Genomic DNA, 23,583 nt, shown 5'->3' with positions numbered 1-23,583 from the left:
GAAGTAAGAAAATACGAAAAGTCCTACCGACTGCGTTCCTTTTTTTGTGTCAGGAGGTGAAGAACGTCTCCAACGGAACCGTGAAATGAGCGAAAACGTGGGAAGCATTGCATTCGAAATGCTTGTGAAATTTCCAATTACTCAGTGAGTGTCGACAAAACACGTAAATCCACTACTCCAACGTATGAGACCTAACGACTGCTGCGGTTTGTTTTTGCATCGGGTGTCAGCATTCTTCGATAGTCTGCTACAAGCTTAGCGCGACACGTTTGTAGACAGCATTCAGGCGACGTTTAATTAGTAACAGCTCCATGCAGCGATAGCACAGCTGTGAAGGACATGAGTCAATGTACAGCTGTGCATCGTGGGATGTTCTGTACTGTCGTGTGAGCCCGGATAGCTCAGTCGGTAGAGCATAAGGCTTTTTAACCTAAGGGTCCAGGGTTCAAGTCCCTGTTCGAGCGGATATTTTAATACTTTGGTAGCGATTCCTCTGGTAGCGGTGGAAACACTACGGAAAAGAATGCAGCTACGCCGTTTTCTGATGCCACATAGCTTTAAACCGTAGAAGTTGCATGTGTCGGAGAACCTCGACCTACGGGCAGTCGTGGCGGGGTGGTTAAGGCGTCTGACTCGAAATCAGATTCCCTCTGGGAGCGTAGGTTCGAATCCTACCGGCTGCGTGCGATTTTGCGTAAAGAGGAGCAAATATTTTCACACACGTGAACGCGGTTGCAAACCGATGGCGCCATCTTCAACAAGACGAAAATTTCCGTTTAACAATACTGAGTGTCGCGACCGCTGCTGCTTACTGTGGCTACCGGTTCTCCTCTCACTGACGCTGGGACTGCAGAAAGCCGTCGCAGGCCCACGAGTGCGCTCCCGTCATTTTCTCGCGTCGACGCCGAGTTCGTGAGTACACAGACGTGCTTGGAAGCGTTGGACAGAGCCAACATTCATTTCTCTCTTTTTTAAGAATCGCAATTCAGTCATTCGAGTGCGGAAAAAGCAATGGTGCAGCGTTTCTTTTCTTAAGATCTCGCAGCTACTTGCAAGTATGTCGACCACTTAAGACGACAGTAAACTAGCGTCAGTGGGAAGTCGGTGAAGTCGCCATTGGAGCCACAAGCCAGTAATTACGTCATGCGAATCACTCGCACGCAACGCAGCTGTACGATAGCTCAGTCGGTAGAGCGTTTGATTTTCAACCAAAGGGTGTTGGGTTCAAGGCCATGTCTAGGCGAAAATTAATACAATTTCGTAACGGCTAATGTGCTGGCAATGGAAACACTACAGAAAAGAGTTAGGCCACGCAGCTTTCTGCCATTGGATTGCTTCTAAAGTTGGACTTTCACTTGTCGGAAGACACTATTGCCACCGGCAGTCGTGGCCGAGTGGTTAAGGCGTCTGACTTGAAATCAGATTCCCTCTGGGAGCGTAGGTTCGAGTCCTGCCGACTGCGGAAATTTTGTAGCTCATCAAAAGATGGACGTTCAGCTGCATTCTAGCAGTTGCGTCACTACTAAACACGTGGGTCGCCGGCAATGTGCAGTGTTATTGGCTGCAGCGCTACAGTCGCACCCAGAAGCCACAGCTCATTGCCTCGTCACACTGCCGTCCACCAGGTGTCAGTGCAGATGTGTCCATTTTAGCTTGCAGACGGTGACGTGTAGCAATTTATGAGCTAACGCAAGTCAAATGTTTTAGCGTGTGTATCTGCTAGATACTGCCTCTCACATGGTAGAGAGGCTCACTCCTTCTTGTGTCTCGTTCTCTGCACACGAGTTGCACGTGGCATCGATATAGCAAAGGTTTTCTAGAGCCAGCGAAGTCAATATTACATGAATCGAGTCGACATGTTTGCTTCTTACGATGATGGAATCAGAAGAAATGTGTGTGGTACTTCACTGCATCTGCTGCTCGCCTTTCAGCGTCCCTATGTCTTATCAGACGAAGATGACTGTGAAATTGGCGGCGATTCAGAGGTTAACGAAGACGCGCAAATCTGCGGACTTAGGTGTGAGCCGAAATAGCTCAGTTGGGAGAGCGTTAGACTGAAGATCTAAAGGTCCCTTGTTCGATCCCGGGTTTCGGCAAGCGTATGTTTCGAAGCTGATGCCAATGGAATTGCTCCGAGTCTGTGATGATGTAGGTACAGCCGAGAACAAAAATGACTCTATCCTGTAACTGTTCAGGTTGTCTAGTGCTTGCCGTAAGAGGAACACAGTAGGCAACTCCCTGAGAAGTAAGAAAATACGAAAAGTCCTACCGACTGCGTTCCTTTTTTTGTGTCAGGAGGTGAAGAACGTCTCCAACGGAACCGTGAAATGAGCGAAAACGTGGGAAGCATTGCATTCGAAATGCTTGTGAAATTTCCAATTACTCAGTGAGTGTCGACAAAACACGTAAATCCTCTACTCCAACGTATGAGACCTAACGACTGCTGCGGTTTGTTTTTGCATTGTGTGTCAGCATTCTTCGATAGTCTGCTACGAGCTTAGCGCGACACGTTTGTAGACAGCATTCAGGCGACGTTTAATTAGTAACAGCTCCAAGCAGCGATAGCACAGCTGTGAAGGACATGAGTCAATGTACAGCTGTGCATCGTGGGATGTTCTCTACTGTCGTGTGAGCCCGGATAGCTCAGTCGGTAGAGCATTAGGCTTTTAACGTAAGGGTCCAGGTTCAAGTCCCTTGTTCGGGCGGAAATTTTAATACTTTGGTAGCGATTCCTCTGGTAGCGATGGAAACACTACGGAAAAGAATGCAGCTACGCCGTTTTCTGATGCCACATAGCTTTAAACCGTAGAAGTTGCATGTGTCGGAGAACCTCGACCTACGGGCAGTCGTGGCCGAGTGGTTAAGGCGTCTGACTCGAAATCAGATTCCCTCTGGGAGCGTAGGTTCGAATCCTACCGGCTGCGTGCGATTTTGCGTAAAGAGGAGCAAATATTTTCACACACGTGAACGCGGTTGCAAACCGATGGCGCCATCTTCAACAAGACGAAAATTTCCGTTTAACAATACTGAGTGTCGCGACGGCTGCTGCTTACTGTGGCTACAGGTTCTCCTCTCACTGACGCTGGGACTGCAGAAAGCCGTCGCAGGCCAGACGAGTGCGCTCCCGTCATTTTCTCGCGTCGACGCCGAGTTCGTGAGTACACAGACGTGCTTGGAAGCGTTGGACAGAGCCAACATTCATTTCTCTCTTTTTTAAGAATCGCAATTCAGTCATTCGAGTGCGGAAAAAGCAATGGTGCAGCGTTTCTTTTCTTAAGATCTCGCAGCTACTTGCAAGTATGTCGACCACTTAAGACGACAGTAAACTAGCGTCAGCGGTGCGTCAGTGGGAAGTCGGTGAAGTCGCCATTGGAGCCACAAGCCAGTAATTACGTCATGCGAATCACTCGCACGCAACGCAGCTGTACGATAGCTCAGTCGGTAGAGCGTTTGATTTTCAACCAAAGGGTGTTGGGTTCAAGGCCATGTCTAGGCGAAAATTAATACAATTTCGTAACGGCTAATGTGCTGGCAATGGAAACACTACAGAAAAGAGTTAGGCCACGCAGCTTTCTGCCATTGGATTGCTTCTAAAGTTGGACTTTCACTTGTCGGAAGACGCTATTGCCACCGGCAGTCGTGGCCGAGTGGTTAAGGCGTCTGACTTGAAATCAGATTCCCTCTGGGAGCGTAGGTTCGAGTCCTGCCGACTGCGGAAATTTTGTAGCTCATCAAAAGATGGACGTTCAGCTGCATTCTAGCAGTTGCGTCACTACTAAACACGTGGGTCGCCGGCAATGTGCAGTGTTATTGGCTGCAGCGCTACAGTCGCACCCAGAAGCCACAGCTCATCGCCTCGTCACACTGCCGTCCACCAGGTGTCAGTGCAGATGTGTCCATTTTAGCTTGCAGACGGTGACGTGTAGCAATTTATGAGCTAACGCAAGTCAAATGTTTTAGCGTGTGTATCTGCTAGATACTGCCTCTCACATGGTAGAGAGGCTCACTCCTTCTTGTGTCTCGTTCTCTGCACACGAGTTGCACGTGGCATCGATATAGCAAAGGTTTTCTAGAGCCAGCGAAGTCAATATTACATGAATCGAGTCGACATGTTTGCTTCTTACGATGATGGAATCAGAAGAAATGTGTGTGGTACTTCACTGCATCTGCTGCTCGCCTTTCAGCGTCCCTATGTCTTATCAGACGAAGATGACTGTGAAATTGGCGGCGATTCAGAGGTTAACGAAGACGCGCAAATCTGCGGACTTAGGTGTGAGCCGAAATAGCTCAGTTGGGAGAGCGTTAGACTGAAGATCTAAAGGTCCCTGGTTCGATCCCGGGTTTCGGCAAGCGTATGTTTCGAAGCTGATGCCAATGGAATTGCTCCGAGTCTGTGATGATGTAGGTACAGCCGAGAACAAAAATGACTCTATCCTGTAACTGTTCAGGTTGTCTAGTGCTTGCCGTAAGAGGAACACAGTAGGCAACTCCCTGAGAAGTAAGAAAATACGAAAAGTCCTACCGACTGCGTTCCTTTTTTTGTGTCAGGAGGTGAAGAACGTCTCCAACGGAACCGTGAAATGAGCGAAAACGTGGGAAGCATTGCATTCGAAATGCTTGTGAAATTTCCAATTACTCAGTGAGTGTCGACAAAACACGTAAATCCTCTACTCCAACGTATGAGACCTAACGACTGCTGCGGTTTGTTTTTGCATTGTGTGTCAGCATTCTTCGATAGTCTGCTACGAGCTTAGCGCGACACGTTTGTAGACAGCATTCAGGCGACGTTTAATTAGTAACAGCTCCAAGCAGCGATAGCACAGCTGTGAAGGACATGAGTCAATGTACAGCTGTGCATCGTGGGATGTTCTCTACTGTCGTGTGAGCCCGGATAGCTCAGTCGGTAGAGCATTAGGCTTTTAACGTAAGGGTCCAGGTTCAAGTCCCTTGTTCGGGCGGAAATTTTAATACTTTGGTAGCGATTCCTCTGGTAGCGATGGAAACACTACGGAAAAGAATGCAGCTACGCCGTTTTCTGATGCCACATAGCTTTAAACCGTAGAAGTTGCATGTGTCGGAGAACCTCGACCTACGGGCAGTCGTGGCCGAGTGGTTAAGGCGTCTGACTCGAAATCAGATTCCCTCTGGGAGCGTAGGTTCGAATCCTACCGGCTGCGTGCGATTTTGCGTAAAGAGGAGCAAATATTTTCACACACGTGAACGCGGTTGCAAACCGATGGCGCCATCTTCAACAAGACGAAAATTTCCGTTTAACAATACTGAGTGTCGCGACGGCTGCTGCTTACTGTGGCTACAGGTTCTCCTCTCACTGACGCTGGGACTGCAGAAAGCCGTCGCAGGCCAGACGAGTGCGCTCCCGTCATTTTCTCGCGTCGACGCCGAGTTCGTGAGTACACAGACGTGCTTGGAAGCGTTGGACAGAGCCAACATTCATTTCTCTCTTTTTTAAGAATCGCAATTCAGTCATTCGAGTGCGGAAAAAGCAATGGTGCAGCGTTTCTTTTCTTAAGATCTCGCAGCTACTTGCAAGTATGTCGACCACTTAAGACGACAGAAAACTAGCGTCAGCGGTGCGTCAGTGGGAAGTCGGTGAAGTCGCCATTGGAGCCATAAGCCAGTAATTACGTCATGCGAATCACTCGCACGCCACGCAGCTGTACGATAGCTCAGTCGGTAGAGCGTTTGATTTTCAACCAAAGGGTGTTGGGTTCAACGCCATGTCTAGGCGAAAATTAATACACTTTCGTAACGGCTAATGTGCTGGCAATGGAAACACTACAGAAAAGAGTGAGGCCACGCCGCTTTCTGCCATTGGATTGCTTCTAAAGGTGCACTTTCACTTGTCGGAAGACGCTACTGCTACCGGCAGTCGTGGCCGAGTGGTTAAGGCGTCTGACTTGAAATCAGATTCCCTCTGGGAGCGTAGGTTCGAGTCCTGCCGACTGCGGAAATCTTGTAGCTCATCAAAAGATGGACGTTCAGCTGCATTCTAGCAGTTGCGTCACTACTAAACACGTGGGTCGCCGGCAATGTGCAGTGTTATTGGCTGCAGCGCTACAGTCGCACCCAGAAGCCACAGCTCATCGCCTCGTCACACTGCCGTCCACCAGGTATCAGTGCAGATGTGTCCATTTTAGCTTGCAGACGGTGACGTGTAGCAATTTATGAGCTAACGCAAGTCAAATGTTTTAGCGTGTGTATCTGCTAGATACTGCCTCTCACATGGTAGAGAGGCTCACTCCTTCTTGTGTCTCGTTCTCTGCACACGAGTTGCACGTGGCATCGATATAGCAAAGGTTTTCTAGAGCCAGCGAAGTCAATATTACATGAATCGAGTCGACATGTTTGCTTCTTACGATGATGGAATCAGAAGAAATGTGTGTGGTACTTCACTGCATCTGCTGCTCGCCTTTCAGCGTCCCTATGTCTTATCAGACGAAGATGACTGTGAAATTGGCGGCGATTCAGAGGTTAACGAAGACGCGCAAATCTGCGGACTTAGGTGTGAGCCGAAATAGCTCAGTTGGGAGAGCGTTAGACTGAAGATCTAAAGGTCCCTGGTTCGATCCCGGGTTTCGGCAAGCGTATGTTTCGAAGCTGATGCCAATGGAATTGCTCCGAGTCTGTGATGATGTAGGTACAGCCGAGAACAAAAATGACTCTATCCTGTAACTGTTCAGGTTGTCTAGTGCTTGCCGTAAGAGGAACACAGTAGGCAACTCCCTGAGAAGTAAGAAAATACGAAAAGTCCTACCGACTGCGTTCCTTTTTTTGTGTCAGGAGGTGAAGAACGTCTCCAACGGAACCGTGAAATGAGCGAAAACGTGGGAAGCATTGCATTCGAAATGCTTGTGAAATTTCCAATTACTCAGTGAGTGTCGACAAAACACGTAAATCCTCTACTCCAACGTATGAGACCTAACGACTGCTGCGGTTTGTTTTTGCATTGTGTGTCAGCATTCTTCGATAGTCTGCTACGAGCTTAGCGCGACACGTTTGTAGACAGCATTCAGGCGACGTTTAATTAGTAACAGCTCCAAGCAGCGATAGCACAGCTGTGAAGGACATGAGTCAATGTACAGCTGTGCATCGTGGGATGTTCTCTACTGTCGTGTGAGCCCGGATAGCTCAGTCGGTAGAGCATTAGGCTTTTAACGTAAGGGTCCAGGTTCAAGTCCCTTGTTCGGGCGGAAATTTTAATACTTTGGTAGCGATTCCTCTGGTAGCGATGGAAACACTACGGAAAAGAATGCAGCTACGCCGTTTTCTGATGCCACATAGCTTTAAACCGTAGAAGTTGCATGTGTCGGAGAACCTCGACCTACGGGCAGTCGTGGCCGAGTGGTTAAGGCGTCTGACTCGAAATCAGATTCCCTCTGGGAGCGTAGGTTCGAATCCTACCGGCTGCGTGCGATTTTGCGTAAAGAGGAGCAAATATTTTCACACACGTGAACGCGGTTGCAAACCGATGGCGCCATCTTCAACAAGACGAAAATTTCCGTTTAACAATACTGAGTGTCGCGACGGCTGCTGCTTACTGTGGCTACAGGTTCTCCTCTCACTGACGCTGGGACTGCAGAAAGCCGTCGCAGGCCAGACGAGTGCGCTCCCGTCATTTTCTCGCGTCGACGCCGAGTTCGTGAGTACACAGACGTGCTTGGAAGCGTTGGACAGAGCCAACATTCATTTCTCTCTTTTTTAAGAATCGCAATTCAGTCATTCGAGTGCGGAAAAAGCAATGGTGCAGCGTTTCTTTTCTTAAGATCTCGCAGCTACTTGCAAGTATGTCGACCACTTAAGACGACAGAAAACTAGCGTCAGCGGTGCGTCAGTGGGAAGTCGGTGAAGTCGCCATTGGAGCCATAAGCCAGTAATTACGTCATGCGAATCACTCGCACGCCACGCAGCTGTACGATAGCTCAGTCGGTAGAGCGTTTGATTTTCAACCAAAGGGTGTTGGGTTCAACGCCATGTCTAGGCGAAAATTAATACACTTTCGTAACGGCTAATGTGCTGGCAATGGAAACACTACAGAAAAGAGTGAGGCCACGCCGCTTTCTGCCATTGGATTGCTTCTAAAGGTGCACTTTCACTTGTCGGAAGACGCTACTGCTACCGGCAGTCGTGGCCGAGTGGTTAAGGCGTCTGACTTGAAATCAGATTCCCTCTGGGAGCGTAGGTTCGAGTCCTGCCGACTGCGGAAATCTTGTAGCTCATCAAAAGATGGACGTTCAGCTGCATTCTAGCAGTTGCGTCACTACTAAACACGTGGGTCGCCGGCAATGTGCAGTGTTATTGGCTGCAGCGCTACAGTCGCACCCAGAAGCCACAGCTCATCGCCTCGTCACACTGCCGTCCACCAGGTATCAGTGCAGATGTGTCCATTTTAGCTTGCAGACGGTGACGTGTAGCAATTTATGAGCTAACGCAAGTCAAATGTTTTAGCGTGTGTATCTGCTAGATACTGCCTCTCACATGGTAGAGAGGCTCACTCCTTCTTGTGTCTCGTTCTCTGCACACGAGTTGCACGTGGCATCGATATAGCAAAGGTTTTCTAGAGCCAGCGAAGTCAATATTACATGAATCGAGTCGACATGTTTGCTTCTTACGATGATGGAATCAGAAGAAATGTGTGTGGTATTTCACTGCATCTGCTGCTCGCCTTTCAGCGTCCCTATGTCTTATCAGACGAAGATGACTGTGAAATTGGCGGCGATTCAGAGGTTAACGAAGACGCGCAAATCTGCGGACTTACGTGTCAGCCGAAATAGCTCAGTTGGGAGAGCGTTAGACTGAAGATCTAAAGGTCCCTGGTTCGATCCCGGGTTTCGGCAAGCGTATGTTTCGAAGCTGATGCCAATGGAATTGCTCCGAGTCTGTGATGATGTAGGTACAGCCGATAACAAAAATGACTCTATCCTGTAACTGTTCAGGTTGTCTAGTGCTTGCCGTAAGAGGAACACAGTAGGCAACTCCCTGAGAAGTAAGAAAATACGAAAAGTCCTACCGACTGCGTTCCTTTTTTTGTGTCAGGAGGTGAAGAACGTCTCCAACGGAACCGTGAAATGAGCGAAAACGTGGGAAGCATTGCATTCGAAATGCTTGTGAAATTTCCAATTACTCAGTGAGTGTCGACAAAACACGTAAATCCTCTACTCCAACGTATGAGACCTAACGACTGCTGCGGTTTGTTTTTGCATTGTGTGTCAGCATTCTTCGATAGTCTGCTACGAGCTTAGCGCGACACGTTTGTAGACAGCATTCAGGCGACGTTTAATTAGTAACAGCTCCATGCAGCGATAGCACAGCTGTGAAGGACATGAGTCAATGTACAGCTGTGCATCGTGGGATGTTCTCTACTGTCGCGTGAGCCCGGATAGCTCAGTCGGTAGAGCATTAGGCTTTTAACGTAAGGGTCCAGGGTTCAAGTCCCTTGTTCGGGCGGAAATTTTAATACTTTGGTAGCGATTCCTCTGGTAGCGATGGAAACACTACGGAAAAGAATGCAGCTACGCCGTTTTCTGATGCCACATAGCTTTAAACCGTAGAAGTTGCATGTGTCGGAGAACCTCGACCTACGGGCAGTCGTGGCCGAGTGGTTAAGGCGTCTGACTCGAAATCAGATTCCCTCTGGGAGCGTAGGTTCGAATCCTACCGGCTGCGTGCGATTTTGCGTAAAGAGGAGCAAATATTTTCACACACGTGAACGCGGTTGCAAACCGATGGCGCCATCTTCAACAAGACGAAAATTTCCGTTTAACAATACTGAGTGTCGCGACGGCTGCTGCTTACTGTGGCTACAGGTTCTCCTCTCACTGACGCTGGGACTGCAGAAAGCCGTCGCAGGCCAGACGAGTGCGCTCCCGTCATTTTCTCGCGTCGACGCCGAGTTCGTGAGTACACAGACGTGCTTGGAAGCGTTGGACAGAGCCAACATTCATTTCTCTCTTTTTTAAGAATCGCAATTCAGTCATTCGAGTGCGGAAAAAGCAATGGTGCAGCGTTTCTTTTCTTAAGATCTCGCAGCTACTTGCAAGTATGTCGACCACTTAAGACGACAGAAAACTAGCGTCAGCGGTGCGTCAGTGGGAAGTCGGTGAAGTCGCCATTGGAGCCATAAGCCAGTAATTACGTCATGCGAATCACTCGCACGCCACGCAGCTGTACGATAGCTCAGTCGGTAGAGCGTTTGATTTTCAACCAAAGGGTGTTGGGTTCAACGCCATGTCTAGGCGAAAATTAATACACTTTCGTAACGGCTAATGTGCTGGCAATGGAAACACTACAGAAAAGAGTGAGGCCACGCCGCTTTCTGCCATTGGATTGCTTCTAAAGGTGCACTTTCACTTGTCGGAAGACGCTACTGCTACCGGCAGTCGTGGCCGAGTGGTTAAGGCGTCTGACTTGAAATCAGATTCCCTCTGGGAGCGTAGGTTCGAGTCCTGCCGACTGCGGAAATCTTGTAGCTCATCAAAAGATGGACGTTCAGCTGCATTCTAGCAGTTGCGTCACTACTAAACACGTGGGTCGCCGGCAATGTGCAGTGTTATTGGCTGCAGCGCTACAGTCGCACCCAGAAGCCACAGCTCATCGCCTCGTCACACTGCCGTCCACCAGGTGTCAGTGCAGATGTGTCCATTTTAGCTTGCAGACGGTGACGTGTAGCAATTTATGAGCTAACGCAAGTCAAATGTTTTAGCGTGTGTATCTGCTAGATACTGCCTCTCACATGGTAGAGAGGCTCACTCCTTCTTGTGTCTCGTTCTCTGCACACGAGTTGCACGTGGCATCGATATAGCAAAGGTTTTCTAGAGCCAGCGAAGTCAATATTACATGAATCGAGTCGACATGTTTGCTTCTTACGATGATGGAATCAGAAGAAATGTGTGTGGTATTTCACTGCATCTGCTGCTCGCCTTTCAGCGTCCCTATGTCTTATCAGACGAAGATGACTGTGAAATTGGCGGCGATTCAGAGGTTAACGAAGACGCGCAAATCTGCGGACTTACGTGTCAGCCGAAATAGCTCAGTTGGGAGAGCGTTAGACTGAAGATCTAAAGGTCCCTGGTTCGATCCCGGGTTTCGGCAAGCGTATGTTTCGAAGCTGATGCCAATGGAATTGCTCCGAGTCTGTGATGATGTAGGTACAGCCGAGAACAAAAATGACTCTATCCTGTAACTGTTCAGGTTGTCTAGTGCTTGCCGTAAGAGGAACACAGTAGGCAACTCCCTGAGAAGTAAGAAAATACGAAAAGTCCTACCGACTGCGTTCCTTTTTTTGTGTCAGGAGGTGAAGAACGTCTCCAACGGAACCGTGAAATGAGCGAAAACGTGGGAAGCATTGCATTCGAAATGCTTGTGAAATTTCCAATTACTCAGTGAGTGTCGACAAAACACGTAAATCCTCTACTCCAACGTATGAGACCTAACGACTGCTGCGGTTTGTTTTTGCATTGTGTGTCAGCATTCTTCGATAGTCTGCTACGAGCTTAGCGCGACACGTTTGTAGACAGCATTCAGGCGACGTTTAATTAGTAACAGCTCCAAGCAGCGATAGCACAGCTGTGAAGGACATGAGTCAATGTACAGCTGTGCATCGTGGGATGTTCTCTACTGTCGTGTGAGCCCGGATAGCTCAGTCGGTAGAGCATTAGGCTTTTAACGTAAGGGTCCAGGGTTCAAGTCCCTTGTTCGGGCGGAAATTTTAATACTTTGGTAGCGATTCCTCTGGTAGCGATGGAAACACTACGGAAAAGAATGCAGCTACGCCGTTTTCTGATGCCACATAGCTTTAAACCGTAGAAGTTGCATGTGTCGGAGAACCTCGACCTACGGGCAGTCGTGGCCGAGTGGTTAAGGCGTCTGACTCGAAATCAGATTCCCTCTGGGAGCGTAGGTTCGAATCCTACCGGCTGCGTGCGATTTTGCGTAAAGAGGAGCAAATATTTTCACACACGTGAACGCGGTTGCAAACCGATGGCGCCATCTTCAACAAGACGAAAATTTCCGTTTAACAATACTGAGTGTCGCGACGGCTGCTGCTTACTGTGGCTACAGGTTCTCCTCTCACTGACGCTGGGACTGCAGAAAGCCGTCGCAGGCCAGACGAGTGCGCTCCCGTCATTTTCTCGCGTCGACGCCGAGTTCGTGAGTACACAGACGTGCTTGGAAGCGTTGGACAGAGCCAACATTCATTTCTCTCTTTTTTAAGAATCGCAATTCAGTCATTCGAGTGCGGAAAAAGCAATGGTGCAGCGTTTCTTTTCTTAAGATCTCGCAGCTACTTGCAAGTATGTCGACCACTTAAGACGACAGAAAACTAGCGTCAGCGGTGCGTCAGTGGGAAGTCGGTGAAGTCGCCATTGGAGCCATAAGCCAGTAATTACGTCATGCGAATCACTCGCACGCCACGCAGCTGTACGATAGCTCAGTCGGTAGAGCGTTTGATTTTCAACCAAAGGGTGTTGGGTTCAACGCCATGTCTAGGCGAAAATTAATACACTTTCGTAACGGCTAATGTGCTGGCAATGGAAACACTACAGAAAAGAGTGAGGCCACGCCGCTTTCTGCCATTGGATTGCTTCTAAAGGTGCACTTTCACTTGTCGGAAGACGCTACTGCTACCGGCAGTCGTGGCCGAGTGGTTAAGGCGTCTGACTTGAAATCAGATTCCCTCTGGGAGCGTAGGTTCGAGTCCTGCCGACTGCGGAAATCTTGTAGCTCATCAAAAGATGGACGTTCAGCTGCATTCTAGCAGTTGCGTCACTACTAAACACGTGGGTCGCCGGCAATGTGCAGTGTTATTGGCTGCAGCGCTACAGTCGCACCCAGAAGCCACAGCTCATCGCCTCGTCACACTGCCGTCCACCAGGTGTCAGTGCAGATGTGTCCATTTTAGCTTGCAGACGGTGACGTGTAGCAATTTATGAGCTAACGCAAGTCAAATGTTTTAGCGTGTGTATCTGCTAGATACTGCCTCTCACATGGTAGAGAGGCTCACTCCTTCTTGTGTCTCGTTCTCTGCACACGAGTTGCACGTGGCATCGATATAGCAAAGGTTTTCTAGAGCCAGCGAAGTCAATATTACATGAATCGAGTCGACATGTTTGCTTCTTACGATGATGGAATCAGAAGAAATGTGTGTGGTATTTCACTGCATCTGCTGCTCGCCTTTCAGCGTCCCTATGTCTTATCAGACGAAGATGACTGTGAAATTGGCGGCGATTCAGAGGTTAACGAAGACGCGCAAATCTGCGGACTTACGTGTCAGCCGAAATAGCTCAGTTGGGAGAGCGTTAGACTGAAGATCTAAAGGTCCCTGGTTCGATCCCGGGTTTCGGCAAGCGTATGTTTCGAAGCTGATGCCAATGGAATTGCTCCGAGTCTGTGATGATGTAGGTACAGCCGAGAACAAAAATGACTCTATCCTGTAACTGTTCAGGTTGTCTAGTGCTTGCCGTAAGAGGAACACAGTAGGCAACTCCCTGAGAAGTAAGAAAATACGAAAAGTCCTACCGACTGCGTTCCTTTTTTTGTGTCAGGAGGTGAAGAACGTCTCCAACGGAACCGTGAAATGAGCGAAAACGTGGGAAGCATTGCATTCGAAATGCTTGTGAAATTTCCAATTACTCAGTGAGTGTCGACAAAACACGTAAATCCTCTACTCCAACGTATGAGACCTAACGACTGCTGCGGTTTGTTTTTGCATTGTGTGTCAGCATTCTTCGATAGTCTGCTACGAGCTTAGCGCGACACGTTTGTAGACAGCATTCAGGCGACGTTTAATTAGTAACAGCTCCAAGCAGCGATAGCACAGCTGTGAAGGACATGAGTCAATGTACAGCTGTGCATCGTGGGATGTTCTCTACTGTCGTGTGAGCCCGGATAGCTCAGTCGGTAGAGCATTAGGCTTTTAACGTAAGGGTCCAGGGTTCAAGTCCCTTGTTCGGGCGGAAATTTTAATACTTTGGTAGCGATTCCTCTGGTAGCGATGGAAACACTACGGAAAAGAATGCAGCTACGCCGTTTTCTGATGCCACATAGCTTTAAACCGTAGAAGTTGCATGTGTCGGAGAACCTCGACCTACGGGCAGTCGTGGCCGAGTGGTTAAGGCGTCTGACTCGAAATCAGATTCCCTCTGGGAGCGTAGGTTCGAATCCTACCGGCTGCGTGCGATTTTGCGTAAAGAGGAGCAAATATTTTCACACACGTGAACGCGGTTGCAAACCGATGGCGCCATCTTCAACAAGACGAAAATTTCCGTTTAACAATACTGAGTGTCGCGACGGCTGCTGCTTACTGTGGCTACAGGTTCTCCTCTCACTGACGCTGGGACTGCAGAAAGCCGTCGCAGGCCAGACGAGTGCGCTCCCGTCATTTTCTCGCGTCGACGCCGAGTTCGTGAGTACACAGACGTGCTTGGAAGCGTTGGACAGAGCCAACATTCATTTCTCTCTTTTTTAAGAATCGCAATTCAGTCATTCGAGTGCGGAAAAAGCAATGGTGCAGCGTTTCTTTTCTTAAGATCTCGCAGCTACTTGCAAGTATGTCGACCACTTAAGACGACAGAAAACTAGCGTCAGCGGTGCGTCAGTGGGAAGTCGGTGAAGTCGCCATTGGAGCCATAAGCCAGTAATTACGTCATGCGAATCACTCGCACGCCACGCAGCTGTACGATAGCTCAGTCGGTAGAGCGTTTGATTTTCAACCAAAGGGTGTTGGGTTCAACGCCATGTCTAGGCGAAAATTAATACACTTTCGTAACGGCTAATGTGCTGGCAATGGAAACACTACAGAAAAGAGTGAGGCCACGCCGCTTTCTGCCATTGGATTGCTTCTAAAGGTGCACTTTCACTTGTCGGAAGACGCTACTGCTACCGGCAGTCGTGGCCGAGTGGTTAAGGCGTCTGACTTGAAATCAGATTCCCTCTGGGAGCGTAGGTTCGAGTCCTGCCGACTGCGGAAATCTTGTAGCTCATCAAAAGATGGACGTTCAGCTGCATTCTAGCAGTTGCGTCACTACTAAACACGTGGGTCGCCGGCAATGTGCAGTGTTATTGGCTGCAGCGCTACAGTCGCACCCAGAAGCCACAGCTCATCGCCTCGTCACACTGCCGTCCACCAGGTGTCAGTGCAGATGTGTCCATTTTAGCTTGCAGACGGTGACGTGTAGCAATTTATGAGCTAACGCAAGTCAAATGTTTTAGCGTGTGTATCTGCTAGATACTGCCTCTCACATGGTAGAGAGGCTCACTCCTTCTTGTGTCTCGTTCTCTGCACACGAGTTGCACGTGGCATCGATATAGCAAAGGTTTTCTAGAGCCAGCGAAGTCAATATTACATGAATCGAGTCGACATGTTTGCTTCTTACGATGATGGAATCAGAAGAAATGTGTGTGGTATTTCACTGCATCTGCTGCTCGCCTTTCAGCGTCCCTATGTCTTATCAGACGAAGATGACTGTGAAATTGGCGGCGATTCAGAGGTTAACGAAGACGCGCAAATCTGCGGACTTACGTGTCAGCCGAAATAGCTCAGTTGGGAGAGCGTTAGACTGAAGATCTAAAGGTCCCTGGTTCGATCCCGGGTTTCGGCAAGCGTATGTTTCGAAGCTGATGCCAATGGAATTGCTCCGAGTCTGTGATGATGTAGGTACAGCCGAGAACAAAAATGACTCTATCCTGTAACTGTTCAGGTTGTCTAGTGCTTGCCGTAAGAGGAACACAGTAGGCAACTCCCTGAGAAGTAAGAAAATACGAAAAATCCTACCGACTGCGTTCCTTTTTTTGTGTCAGGAGGTGAAGAACGTCTCCAACGGAACCGTGAAATGAGCGAAAACGTGGGAAGCATTGCATTCGAAATGCTTGTGAAATTTCCAATTACTCAGTGAGTGTCGACAAAACACGTAAATCCTCTACTCCAACGTATGAGACCTAACGACTGCTGCGGTTTGTTTTTGCATTGTGTGTCAGCATTCTTCGATAGTCTGCTACGAGCTTAGCGCGACACGTTTGTAGACAGCATTCAGGCGACGTTTAATTAGTAACAGCTCCAAGCAGCGATAGCACAGCTGTGAAGGACATGAGTCAATGTACAGCTGTGCATCGTGGGATGTTCTCTACTGTCGTGTGAGCCCGGATAGCTCAGTCGGTAGAGCATTAGGCTTTTAACGTAAGGGTCCAGGGTTCAAGTCCCTTGTTCGGGCGGAAATTTTAATACTTTGGTAGCGATTCCTCTGGTAGCGATGGAAACACTACGGAAAAGAATGCAGCTACGCCGTTTTCTGATGCCACATAGCTTTAAACCGTAGAAGTTGCATGTGTCGGAGAACCTCGACCTACGGGCAGTCGTGGCCGAGTGGTTAAGGCGTCTGACTCGAAATCAGATTCCCTCTGGGAGCGTAGGTTCGAATCCTACCGGCTGCGTGCGATTTTGCGTAAAGAGGAGCAAATATTTTCACACACGTGAACGCGGTTGCAAACCGATGGCGCCATCTTCAACAAGACGAAAATTTCCGTTTAACAATACTGAGTGTCGCGACGGCTGCTGCTTACTGTGGCTACAGGTTCTCCTCTCACTGACGCTGGGACTGCAGAAAGCCGTCGCAGGCCAGACGAGTGCGCTCCCGTCATTTTCTCGCGTCGACGCCGAGTTCGTGAGTACACAGACGTGCTTGGAAGCGTTGGACAGAGCCAACATTCATTTCTCTCTTTTTTAAGAATCGCAATTCAGTCATTCGAGTGCGGAAAAAGCAATGGTGCAGCGTTTCTTTTCTTAAGATCTCGCAGCTACTTGCAAGTATGTCGACCACTTAAGACGACAGAAAACTAGCGTCAGCGGTGCGTCAGTGGGAAGTCGGTGAAGTCGCCATTGGAGCCATAAGCCAGTAATTACGTCATGCGAATCACTCGCACGCCACGCAGCTGTACGATAGCTCAGTCGGTAGAGCGTTTGATTTTCAACCAAAGGGTGTTGGGTTCAACGCCATGTCTAGGCGAAAATTAATACACTTTCGTAACGGCTAATGTGCTGGCAATGGAAACACTACAGAAAAGAGTGAGGCCACGCCGCTTTCTGCCATTGGATTGCTTCTAAAGGTGCACTTTCACTTGTCGGAAGACGCTACTGCTACCGGCAGTCGTGGCCGAGTGGTTAAGGCGTCTGACTTGAAATCAGATTCCCTCTGGGAGCGTAGGTTCGAGTCCTGCCGACTGCGGAAATCTTGTAGCTCATCAAAAGATGGACGTTCAGCTGCATTCTAGCAGTTGCGTCACTACTAAACACGTGGGTCGCCGGCAATGTGCAGTGTTATTGGCTGCAGCGCTACAGTCGCACCCAGAAGCCACAGCTCATCGCCTCGTCACACTGCCGTCCACCAGGTGTCAGTGCAGATGTGTCCATTTTAGCTTGCAGACGGTGACGTGTAGCAATTTATGAGCTAACGCAAGTCAAATGTTTTAGCGTGTGTATCTGCTAGATACTGCCTCTCACATGGTAGAGAGGCTCACTCCTTCTTGTGTCTCGTTCTCTGCACACGAGTTGCACGTGGCATCGATATAGCAAAGGTTTTCTAGAGCCAGCGAAGTCAATATTACATGAATCGAGTCGACATGTTTGCTTCTTACGATGATGGAATCAGAAGAAATGTGTGTGGTATTTCACTGCATCTGCTGCTCGCCTTTCAGCGTCCCTATGTCTTATCAGACGAAGATGACTGTGAAATTGGCGGCGATTCAGAGGTTAACGAAGACGCGCAAATCTGCGGACTTACGTGTCAGCCGAAATAGCTCAGTTGGGAGAGCGTTAGACTGAAGATCTAAAGGTCCCTGGTTCGATCCCGGGTTTCGGCAAGCGTATGTTTCGAAGCTGATGCCAATGGAATTGCTCCGAGTCTGTGATGATGTAGGTACAGCCGAGAACAAAAATGACTCTATCCTGTAACTGTTCAGGTTGTCTAGTGCTTGCCGTAAGAGGAACACAGTAGGCAACTCCCTGAGAAGTAAGAAAATACGAAAAGTCCTACCGACTGCGTTCCTTTTTTTGTGTCAGGAGGTGAAGAACGTCTCCAACGGAACCGTGAAATGAGCGAAAACGTGGGAAGCATTGCATTCGAAATGCTTGTGAAATTTCCAATTACTCAGTGAGTGTCGACAAAACACGTAAATCCTCTACTCCAACGTATGAGACCTAACGACTGCTGCGGTTTGTTTTTGCATTGTGTGTCAGCATTCTTCGATAGTCTGCTACGAGCTTAGCGCGACACGTTTGTAGACAGCATTCAGGCGACGTTTAATTAGTAACAGCTCCAAGCAGCGATAGCACAGCTGTGAAGGACATGAGTCAATGTACAGCTGTGCATCGTGGGATGTTCTCTACTGTCGTGTGAGCCCGGATAGCTCAGTCGGTAGAGCATTAGGCTTTTAACGTAAGGGTCCAGGGTTCAAGTCCCTTGTTCGGGCGGAAATTTTAATACTTTGGTAGCGATTCCTCTGGTAGCGATGGAAACACTACGGAAAAGAATGCAGCTACGCCGTTTTCTGATGCCACATAGCTTTAAACCGTAGAAGTTGCATGTGTCGGAGAACCTCGACCTACGGGCAGTCGTGGCCGAGTGGTTAAGGCGTCTGACTCGAAATCAGATTCCCTCTGGGAGCGTAGGTTCGAATCCTACCGGCTGCGTGCGATTTTGCGTAAAGAGGAGCAAATATTTTCACACACGTGAACGCGGTTGCAAACCGATGGCGCCATCTTCAACAAGACGAAAATTTCCGTTTAACAATACTGAGTGTCGCGACGGCTGCTGCTTACTGTGGCTACAGGTTCTCCTCTCACTGACGCTGGGACTGCAGAAAGCCGTCGCAGGCCAGACGAGTGCGCTCCCGTCATTTTCTCGCGTCGACGCCGAGTTCGTGAGTACACAGACGTGCTTGGAAGCGTTGGACAGAGCCAACATTCATTTCTCTCTTTTTTAAGAATCGCAATTCAGTCATTCGAGTGCGGAAAAAGCAATGGTGCAGCGTTTCTTTTCTTAAGATCTCGCAGCTACTTGCAAGTATGTCGACCACTTAAGACGACAGAAAACTAGCGTCAGCGGTGCGTCAGTGGGAAGTCGGTGAAGTCGCCATTGGAGCCATAAGCCAGTAATTACGTCATGCGAATCACTCGCACGCCACGCAGCTGTACGATAGCTCAGTCGGTAGAGCGTTTGATTTTCAACCAAAGGGTGTTGGGTTCAACGCCATGTCTAGGCGAAAATTAATACACTTTCGTAACGGCTAATGTGCTGGCAATGGAAACACTACAGAAAAGAGTGAGGCCACGCCGCTTTCTGCCATTGGATTGCTTCTAAAGGTGCACTTTCACTTGTCGGAAGACGCTACTGCTACCGGCAGTCGTGGCCGAGTGGTTAAGGCGTCTGACTTGAAATCAGATTCCCTCTGGGAGCGTAGGTTCGAGTCCTGCCGACTGCGGAAATCTTGTAGCTCATCAAAAGATGGACGTTCAGCTGCATTCTAGCAGTTGCGTCACTACTAAACACGTGGGTCGCCGGCAATGTGCAGTGTTATTGGCTGCAGCGCTACAGTCGCACCCAGAAGCCACAGCTCATCGCCTCGTCACACTGCCGTCCACCAGGTGTCAGTGCAGATGTGTCCATTTTAGCTTGCAGACGGTGACGTGTAGCAATTTATGAGCTAACGCAAGTCAAATGTTTTAGCGTGTGTATCTGCTAGATACTGCCTCTCACATGGTAGAGAGGCTCACTCCTTCTTGTGTCTCGTTCTCTGCACACGAGTTGCACGTGGCATCGATATAGCAAAGGTTTTCTAGAGCCAGCGAAGTCAATATTACATGAATCGAGTCGACATGTTTGCTTCTTACGATGATGGAATCAGAAGAAATGTGTGTGGTATTTCACTGCATCTGCTGCTCGCCTTTCAGCGTCCCTATGTCTTATCAGACGAAGATGACTGTGAAATTGGCGGCGATTCAGAGGTTAACGAAGACGCGCAAATCTGCGGACTTACGTGTCAGCCGAAATAGCTCAGTTGGGAGAGCGTTAGACTGAAGATCTAAAGGTCCCTGGTTCGATCCCGGGTTTCGGCAAGCGTATGTTTCGAAGCTGATGCCAATGGAATTGCTCCGAGTCTGTGATGATGTAGGTACAGCCGAGAACAAAAATGACTCTATCCTGTAACTGTTCAGGTTGTCTAGTGCTTGCCGTAAGAGGAACACAGTAGGCAACTCCCTGAGAAGTAAGAAAATACGAAAAGTCCTACCGACTGCGTTCCTTTTTTTGTGTCAGGAGGTGAAGAACGTCTCCAACGGAACCGTGAAATGAGCGAAAACGTGGGAAGCATTGCATTCGAAATGCTTGTGAAATTTCCAATTACTCAGTGAGTGTCGACAAAACACGTAAATCCTCTACTCCAACGTATGAGACCTAACGACTGCTGCGGTTTGTTTTTGCATTGTGTGTCAGCATTCTTCGATAGTCTGCTACGAGCTTAGCGCGACACGTTTGTAGACAGCATTCAGGCGACGTTTAATTAGTAACAGCTCCAAGCAGCGATAGCACAGCTGTGAAGGACATGAGTCAATGTACAGCTGTGCATCGTGGGATGTTCTCTACTGTCGTGTGAGCCCGGATAGCTCAGTCGGTAGAGCATTAGGCTTTTAACGTAAGGGTCCAGGGTTCAAGTCCCTTGTTCGGGCGGAAATTTTAATACTTTGGTAGCGATTCCTCTGGTAGCGATGGAAACACTACGGAAAAGAATGCAGCTACGCCGTTTTCTGATGCCACATAGCTTTAAACCGTAGAAGTTGCATGTGTCGGAGAACCTCGACCTACGGGCAGTCGTGGCCGAGTTGTTAAGGCGTCTGACTCGAAATCAGATTCCCTCTGGGAGCGTAGGTTCGAATCCTACCGGCTGCGTGCGATTTTGCGTAAAGAGGAGCAAATATTTTCACACACGTGAACGCGGTTGCAAACCGATGGCGCCATCTTCAACAAGACGAAAATTTCCGTTTAACAATACTGAGTGTCGCGACGGCTGCTGCTTACTGTGGCTACAGGTTCTCCTCTCACTGACGCTGGGACTGCAGAAAGCCGTCGCAGGCCAGATGAGTGCGCTCCCGTCATTTTCTCGCGTCGACGCCGAGTTCGTGAGTACACAGACGTGCTTGGAAGCGTTGGACAGAGCCAACATTCATTTCTCTCTTTTTTAAGAATCGCAATTCAGTCATTCGAGTGCGGAAAAAGCAATGGTGCAGCGTTTCTTTTCTTAAGATCTCGCAGCTACTTGCAAGTATGTCGACCACTTAAGACGACAGAAAACTAGCGTCAGCGGTGCGTCAGTGGGAAGTCGGTGAAGTCGCCATTGGAGCCATAAGCCAGTAATTACGTCATGCGAATCACTCGCACGCCACGCAGCTGTACGATAGCTCAGTCGGTAGAGCGTTTGATTTTCAACCAAAGGGTGTTGGGTTCAACGCCATGTCTAGGCGAAAATTAATACACTTTCGTAACGGCTAATGTGCTGGCAATGGAAACACTACAGAAAAGAGTGAGGCCACGCCGCTTTCTGCCATTGGATTGCTTCTAAAGGTGCACTTTCACTTGTCGGAAGACGCTACTGCTACCGGCAGTCGTGGCCGAGTGGTTAAGGCGTCTGACTTGAAATCAGATTCCCTCTGGGAGCGTAGGTTCGAGTCCTGCCGACTGCGGAAATCTTGTAGCTCATCAAAAGATGGACGTTCAGCTGCATTCTAGCAGTTGCGTCACTACTAAACACGTGGGTCGCCGGCAATGTGCAGTGTTATTGGCTGCAGCGCTACAGTCGCACCCAGAAGCAACAGCTCATCGCCTCGTCACACTGCCGTCCACCAGGTGTCAGTGCAGATGTGTCCATTTTAGCTTGCAGACGGTGACGTGTAGCAATTTATGAGCTAACGCAAGTCAAATGTTTTAGCGTGTGTATCTGCTAGATACTGCCTCTCACATGGTAGAGAGGCTCACTCCTTCTTGTGTCTCGTTCTCTGCACACGAGTTGCACGTGGCATCGATATAGCAAAGGTTTTCTAGAGCCAGCGAAGTCAATATTACATGAATCGAGTCGACATGTTTGCTTCTTACGATGATGGAATCAGAAGAAATGTGTGTGGTATTTCACTGCATCTGCTGCTCGCCTTTCAGCGTCCCTATGTCTTATCAGACGAAGATGACTGTGAAATTGGCGGCGATTCAGAGGTTAACGAAGACGCGCAAATCTGCGGACTTACGTGTCAGCCGAAATAGCTCAGTTGGGAGAGCGTTAGACTGAAGATCTAAAGGTCCCTGGTTCGATCCCGGGTTTCGGCAAGCGTATGTTTCGAAGCTGATGCCAATGGAATTGCTCCGAGTCTGTGATGATGTAGGTACAGCCGAGAACAAAAATGACTCTATCCTGTAACTGTTCAGGTTGTCTAGTGCTTGCCGTAAGAGGAACACAGTAGGCAACTCCCTGAGAAGTAAGAAAATACGAAAAGTCCTACCGACTGCGTTCCTTTTTTTGTGTCAGGAGGTGAAGAACGTCTCCAACGGAACCGTGAAATGAGCGAAAACGTGGGAAGCATTGCATTCGAAATGCTTGTGAAATTTCCAATTACTCAGTGAGTGTCGACAAAACACGTAAATCCTCTACTCCAACGTATGAGACCTAACGACTGCTGCGGTTTGTTTTTGCATTGTGTGTCAGCATTCTTCGATAGTCTGCTACGAGCTTAGCGCGACACGTTTGTAGACAGCATTCAGGCGACGTTTAATTAGTAACAGCTCCAAGCAGCGATAGCACAGCTGTGAAGGACATGAGTCAATGTACAGCTGTGCATCGTGGGATGTTCTCTACTGTCGTGTGAGCCCGGATAGCTCAGTCGGTAGAGCATTAGGCTTTTAACGTAAGGGTCCAGGGTTCAAGTCCCTTGTTCGGGCGGAAATTTTAATACTTTGGTAGCGATTCCTCTGGTAGCGATGGAAACACTACGGAAAAGAATGCAGCTACGCCGTTTTCTGATGCCACATAGCTTTAAACCGTAGAAGTTGCATGTGTCGGAGAACCTCGACCTACGGGCAGTCGTGGCCGAGTGGTTAAGGCGTCTGACTCGAAATCAGATTCCCTCTGGGAGCGTAGGTTCGAATCCTACCGGCTGCGTGCGATTTTGCGTAAAGAGGAGCAAATATTTTCACACACGTGAACGCGGTTGCAAACCGATGGCGCCATCTTCAACAAGACGAAAATTTCCGTTTAACAATACTGAGTGTCGCGACGGCTGCTGCTTACTGTGGCTACAGGTTCTCCTCTCACTGACGCTGGGACTGCAGAAAGCCGTCGCAGGCCAGACGAGTGCGCTCCCGTCATTTTCTCGCGTCGACGCCGAGTTCGTGAGTACACAGACGTGCTTGGAAGCGTTGGACAGAGCCAACATTCATTTCTCTCTTTTTTAAGAATCGCAATTCAGTCATTCGAGTGCGGAAAAAGCAATGGTGCAGCGTTTCTTTTCTTAAGATCTCGCAGCTACTTGCAAGT

At 48.9% G+C, this 23,583-nt stretch overlaps 41 non-coding genes across 41 annotated transcripts; all 41 read left to right on the top strand.

Annotated features, from left to right (window-relative positions):
* Positions 1-601: 601 nt before the first annotated feature.
* Positions 602-683, top strand: Trnas-cga (transfer RNA serine (anticodon CGA)). The gene has a single exon. It is a non-coding gene; the product is annotated as a tRNA-Ser (tRNA).
* Positions 684-1,380: 697 nt separating this feature from the next.
* Positions 1,381-1,462, top strand: Trnas-uga (transfer RNA serine (anticodon UGA)). Its single transcript has one exon. It is a non-coding gene; the product is annotated as a tRNA-Ser (tRNA).
* Positions 1,463-2,023: 561 nt separating this feature from the next.
* On the top strand, positions 2,024-2,096 carry Trnaf-gaa (transfer RNA phenylalanine (anticodon GAA)). Its single transcript has one exon. It is a non-coding gene; the product is annotated as a tRNA-Phe (tRNA).
* Positions 2,097-2,632: 536 nt separating this feature from the next.
* Trnak-uuu (transfer RNA lysine (anticodon UUU)) lies at positions 2,633-2,705 on the top strand. Its single transcript has one exon. It is a non-coding gene; the product is annotated as a tRNA-Lys (tRNA).
* Positions 2,706-2,842: 137 nt separating this feature from the next.
* Positions 2,843-2,924, top strand: Trnas-cga (transfer RNA serine (anticodon CGA)). Its single transcript has one exon. It is a non-coding gene; the product is annotated as a tRNA-Ser (tRNA).
* Positions 2,925-3,633: 709 nt separating this feature from the next.
* Trnas-uga (transfer RNA serine (anticodon UGA)) lies at positions 3,634-3,715 on the top strand. Its single transcript has one exon. It is a non-coding gene; the product is annotated as a tRNA-Ser (tRNA).
* Positions 3,716-4,276: 561 nt separating this feature from the next.
* Trnaf-gaa (transfer RNA phenylalanine (anticodon GAA)) lies at positions 4,277-4,349 on the top strand. The gene has a single exon. It is a non-coding gene; the product is annotated as a tRNA-Phe (tRNA).
* Positions 4,350-4,885: 536 nt separating this feature from the next.
* Trnak-uuu (transfer RNA lysine (anticodon UUU)) lies at positions 4,886-4,958 on the top strand. The gene has a single exon. It is a non-coding gene; the product is annotated as a tRNA-Lys (tRNA).
* A 137-nt stretch (positions 4,959-5,095) lies between these two features.
* Positions 5,096-5,177, top strand: Trnas-cga (transfer RNA serine (anticodon CGA)). Its single transcript has one exon. It is a non-coding gene; the product is annotated as a tRNA-Ser (tRNA).
* A 709-nt stretch (positions 5,178-5,886) lies between these two features.
* On the top strand, positions 5,887-5,968 carry Trnas-uga (transfer RNA serine (anticodon UGA)). Its single transcript has one exon. It is a non-coding gene; the product is annotated as a tRNA-Ser (tRNA).
* A 561-nt stretch (positions 5,969-6,529) lies between these two features.
* Trnaf-gaa (transfer RNA phenylalanine (anticodon GAA)) lies at positions 6,530-6,602 on the top strand. Its single transcript has one exon. It is a non-coding gene; the product is annotated as a tRNA-Phe (tRNA).
* Positions 6,603-7,138: 536 nt separating this feature from the next.
* Positions 7,139-7,211, top strand: Trnak-uuu (transfer RNA lysine (anticodon UUU)). Its single transcript has one exon. It is a non-coding gene; the product is annotated as a tRNA-Lys (tRNA).
* A 137-nt stretch (positions 7,212-7,348) lies between these two features.
* On the top strand, positions 7,349-7,430 carry Trnas-cga (transfer RNA serine (anticodon CGA)). The gene has a single exon. It is a non-coding gene; the product is annotated as a tRNA-Ser (tRNA).
* A 709-nt stretch (positions 7,431-8,139) lies between these two features.
* Trnas-uga (transfer RNA serine (anticodon UGA)) lies at positions 8,140-8,221 on the top strand. The gene has a single exon. It is a non-coding gene; the product is annotated as a tRNA-Ser (tRNA).
* A 561-nt stretch (positions 8,222-8,782) lies between these two features.
* On the top strand, positions 8,783-8,855 carry Trnaf-gaa (transfer RNA phenylalanine (anticodon GAA)). Its single transcript has one exon. It is a non-coding gene; the product is annotated as a tRNA-Phe (tRNA).
* A 536-nt stretch (positions 8,856-9,391) lies between these two features.
* Positions 9,392-9,465, top strand: Trnak-uuu (transfer RNA lysine (anticodon UUU)). The gene has a single exon. It is a non-coding gene; the product is annotated as a tRNA-Lys (tRNA).
* Positions 9,466-9,602: 137 nt separating this feature from the next.
* Trnas-cga (transfer RNA serine (anticodon CGA)) lies at positions 9,603-9,684 on the top strand. Its single transcript has one exon. It is a non-coding gene; the product is annotated as a tRNA-Ser (tRNA).
* A 709-nt stretch (positions 9,685-10,393) lies between these two features.
* On the top strand, positions 10,394-10,475 carry Trnas-uga (transfer RNA serine (anticodon UGA)). Its single transcript has one exon. It is a non-coding gene; the product is annotated as a tRNA-Ser (tRNA).
* A 561-nt stretch (positions 10,476-11,036) lies between these two features.
* Positions 11,037-11,109, top strand: Trnaf-gaa (transfer RNA phenylalanine (anticodon GAA)). Its single transcript has one exon. It is a non-coding gene; the product is annotated as a tRNA-Phe (tRNA).
* A 536-nt stretch (positions 11,110-11,645) lies between these two features.
* Positions 11,646-11,719, top strand: Trnak-uuu (transfer RNA lysine (anticodon UUU)). The gene has a single exon. It is a non-coding gene; the product is annotated as a tRNA-Lys (tRNA).
* Positions 11,720-11,856: 137 nt separating this feature from the next.
* Positions 11,857-11,938, top strand: Trnas-cga (transfer RNA serine (anticodon CGA)). Its single transcript has one exon. It is a non-coding gene; the product is annotated as a tRNA-Ser (tRNA).
* Positions 11,939-12,647: 709 nt separating this feature from the next.
* Trnas-uga (transfer RNA serine (anticodon UGA)) lies at positions 12,648-12,729 on the top strand. Its single transcript has one exon. It is a non-coding gene; the product is annotated as a tRNA-Ser (tRNA).
* Positions 12,730-13,290: 561 nt separating this feature from the next.
* On the top strand, positions 13,291-13,363 carry Trnaf-gaa (transfer RNA phenylalanine (anticodon GAA)). The gene has a single exon. It is a non-coding gene; the product is annotated as a tRNA-Phe (tRNA).
* Positions 13,364-13,899: 536 nt separating this feature from the next.
* Trnak-uuu (transfer RNA lysine (anticodon UUU)) lies at positions 13,900-13,973 on the top strand. Its single transcript has one exon. It is a non-coding gene; the product is annotated as a tRNA-Lys (tRNA).
* Positions 13,974-14,110: 137 nt separating this feature from the next.
* On the top strand, positions 14,111-14,192 carry Trnas-cga (transfer RNA serine (anticodon CGA)). The gene has a single exon. It is a non-coding gene; the product is annotated as a tRNA-Ser (tRNA).
* A 709-nt stretch (positions 14,193-14,901) lies between these two features.
* Positions 14,902-14,983, top strand: Trnas-uga (transfer RNA serine (anticodon UGA)). Its single transcript has one exon. It is a non-coding gene; the product is annotated as a tRNA-Ser (tRNA).
* Positions 14,984-15,544: 561 nt separating this feature from the next.
* On the top strand, positions 15,545-15,617 carry Trnaf-gaa (transfer RNA phenylalanine (anticodon GAA)). Its single transcript has one exon. It is a non-coding gene; the product is annotated as a tRNA-Phe (tRNA).
* A 536-nt stretch (positions 15,618-16,153) lies between these two features.
* Trnak-uuu (transfer RNA lysine (anticodon UUU)) lies at positions 16,154-16,227 on the top strand. Its single transcript has one exon. It is a non-coding gene; the product is annotated as a tRNA-Lys (tRNA).
* A 137-nt stretch (positions 16,228-16,364) lies between these two features.
* Positions 16,365-16,446, top strand: Trnas-cga (transfer RNA serine (anticodon CGA)). Its single transcript has one exon. It is a non-coding gene; the product is annotated as a tRNA-Ser (tRNA).
* Positions 16,447-17,155: 709 nt separating this feature from the next.
* Trnas-uga (transfer RNA serine (anticodon UGA)) lies at positions 17,156-17,237 on the top strand. The gene has a single exon. It is a non-coding gene; the product is annotated as a tRNA-Ser (tRNA).
* A 561-nt stretch (positions 17,238-17,798) lies between these two features.
* Trnaf-gaa (transfer RNA phenylalanine (anticodon GAA)) lies at positions 17,799-17,871 on the top strand. Its single transcript has one exon. It is a non-coding gene; the product is annotated as a tRNA-Phe (tRNA).
* Positions 17,872-18,407: 536 nt separating this feature from the next.
* Trnak-uuu (transfer RNA lysine (anticodon UUU)) lies at positions 18,408-18,481 on the top strand. Its single transcript has one exon. It is a non-coding gene; the product is annotated as a tRNA-Lys (tRNA).
* A 137-nt stretch (positions 18,482-18,618) lies between these two features.
* Positions 18,619-18,700, top strand: Trnas-cga (transfer RNA serine (anticodon CGA)). The gene has a single exon. It is a non-coding gene; the product is annotated as a tRNA-Ser (tRNA).
* Positions 18,701-19,409: 709 nt separating this feature from the next.
* On the top strand, positions 19,410-19,491 carry Trnas-uga (transfer RNA serine (anticodon UGA)). The gene has a single exon. It is a non-coding gene; the product is annotated as a tRNA-Ser (tRNA).
* Positions 19,492-20,052: 561 nt separating this feature from the next.
* Positions 20,053-20,125, top strand: Trnaf-gaa (transfer RNA phenylalanine (anticodon GAA)). Its single transcript has one exon. It is a non-coding gene; the product is annotated as a tRNA-Phe (tRNA).
* Positions 20,126-20,661: 536 nt separating this feature from the next.
* Positions 20,662-20,735, top strand: Trnak-uuu (transfer RNA lysine (anticodon UUU)). The gene has a single exon. It is a non-coding gene; the product is annotated as a tRNA-Lys (tRNA).
* A 137-nt stretch (positions 20,736-20,872) lies between these two features.
* Trnas-cga (transfer RNA serine (anticodon CGA)) lies at positions 20,873-20,954 on the top strand. The gene has a single exon. It is a non-coding gene; the product is annotated as a tRNA-Ser (tRNA).
* A 709-nt stretch (positions 20,955-21,663) lies between these two features.
* Positions 21,664-21,745, top strand: Trnas-uga (transfer RNA serine (anticodon UGA)). The gene has a single exon. It is a non-coding gene; the product is annotated as a tRNA-Ser (tRNA).
* A 561-nt stretch (positions 21,746-22,306) lies between these two features.
* On the top strand, positions 22,307-22,379 carry Trnaf-gaa (transfer RNA phenylalanine (anticodon GAA)). The gene has a single exon. It is a non-coding gene; the product is annotated as a tRNA-Phe (tRNA).
* Positions 22,380-22,915: 536 nt separating this feature from the next.
* On the top strand, positions 22,916-22,989 carry Trnak-uuu (transfer RNA lysine (anticodon UUU)). The gene has a single exon. It is a non-coding gene; the product is annotated as a tRNA-Lys (tRNA).
* Positions 22,990-23,126: 137 nt separating this feature from the next.
* Trnas-cga (transfer RNA serine (anticodon CGA)) lies at positions 23,127-23,208 on the top strand. The gene has a single exon. It is a non-coding gene; the product is annotated as a tRNA-Ser (tRNA).
* The last annotated feature ends 375 nt before the right edge of the window (positions 23,209-23,583 follow it).

Source organism: Schistocerca gregaria, unplaced genomic scaffold (genome assembly GCF_023897955.1).
Source record: "Schistocerca gregaria isolate iqSchGreg1 unplaced genomic scaffold, iqSchGreg1.2 ptg000445l, whole genome shotgun sequence".
In the NCBI taxonomy this organism is placed as follows: Eukaryota; Metazoa; Arthropoda; class Insecta; order Orthoptera; family Acrididae; genus Schistocerca; species Schistocerca gregaria.
This window is presented reverse-complemented; position numbering and strand designations above follow the sequence as displayed.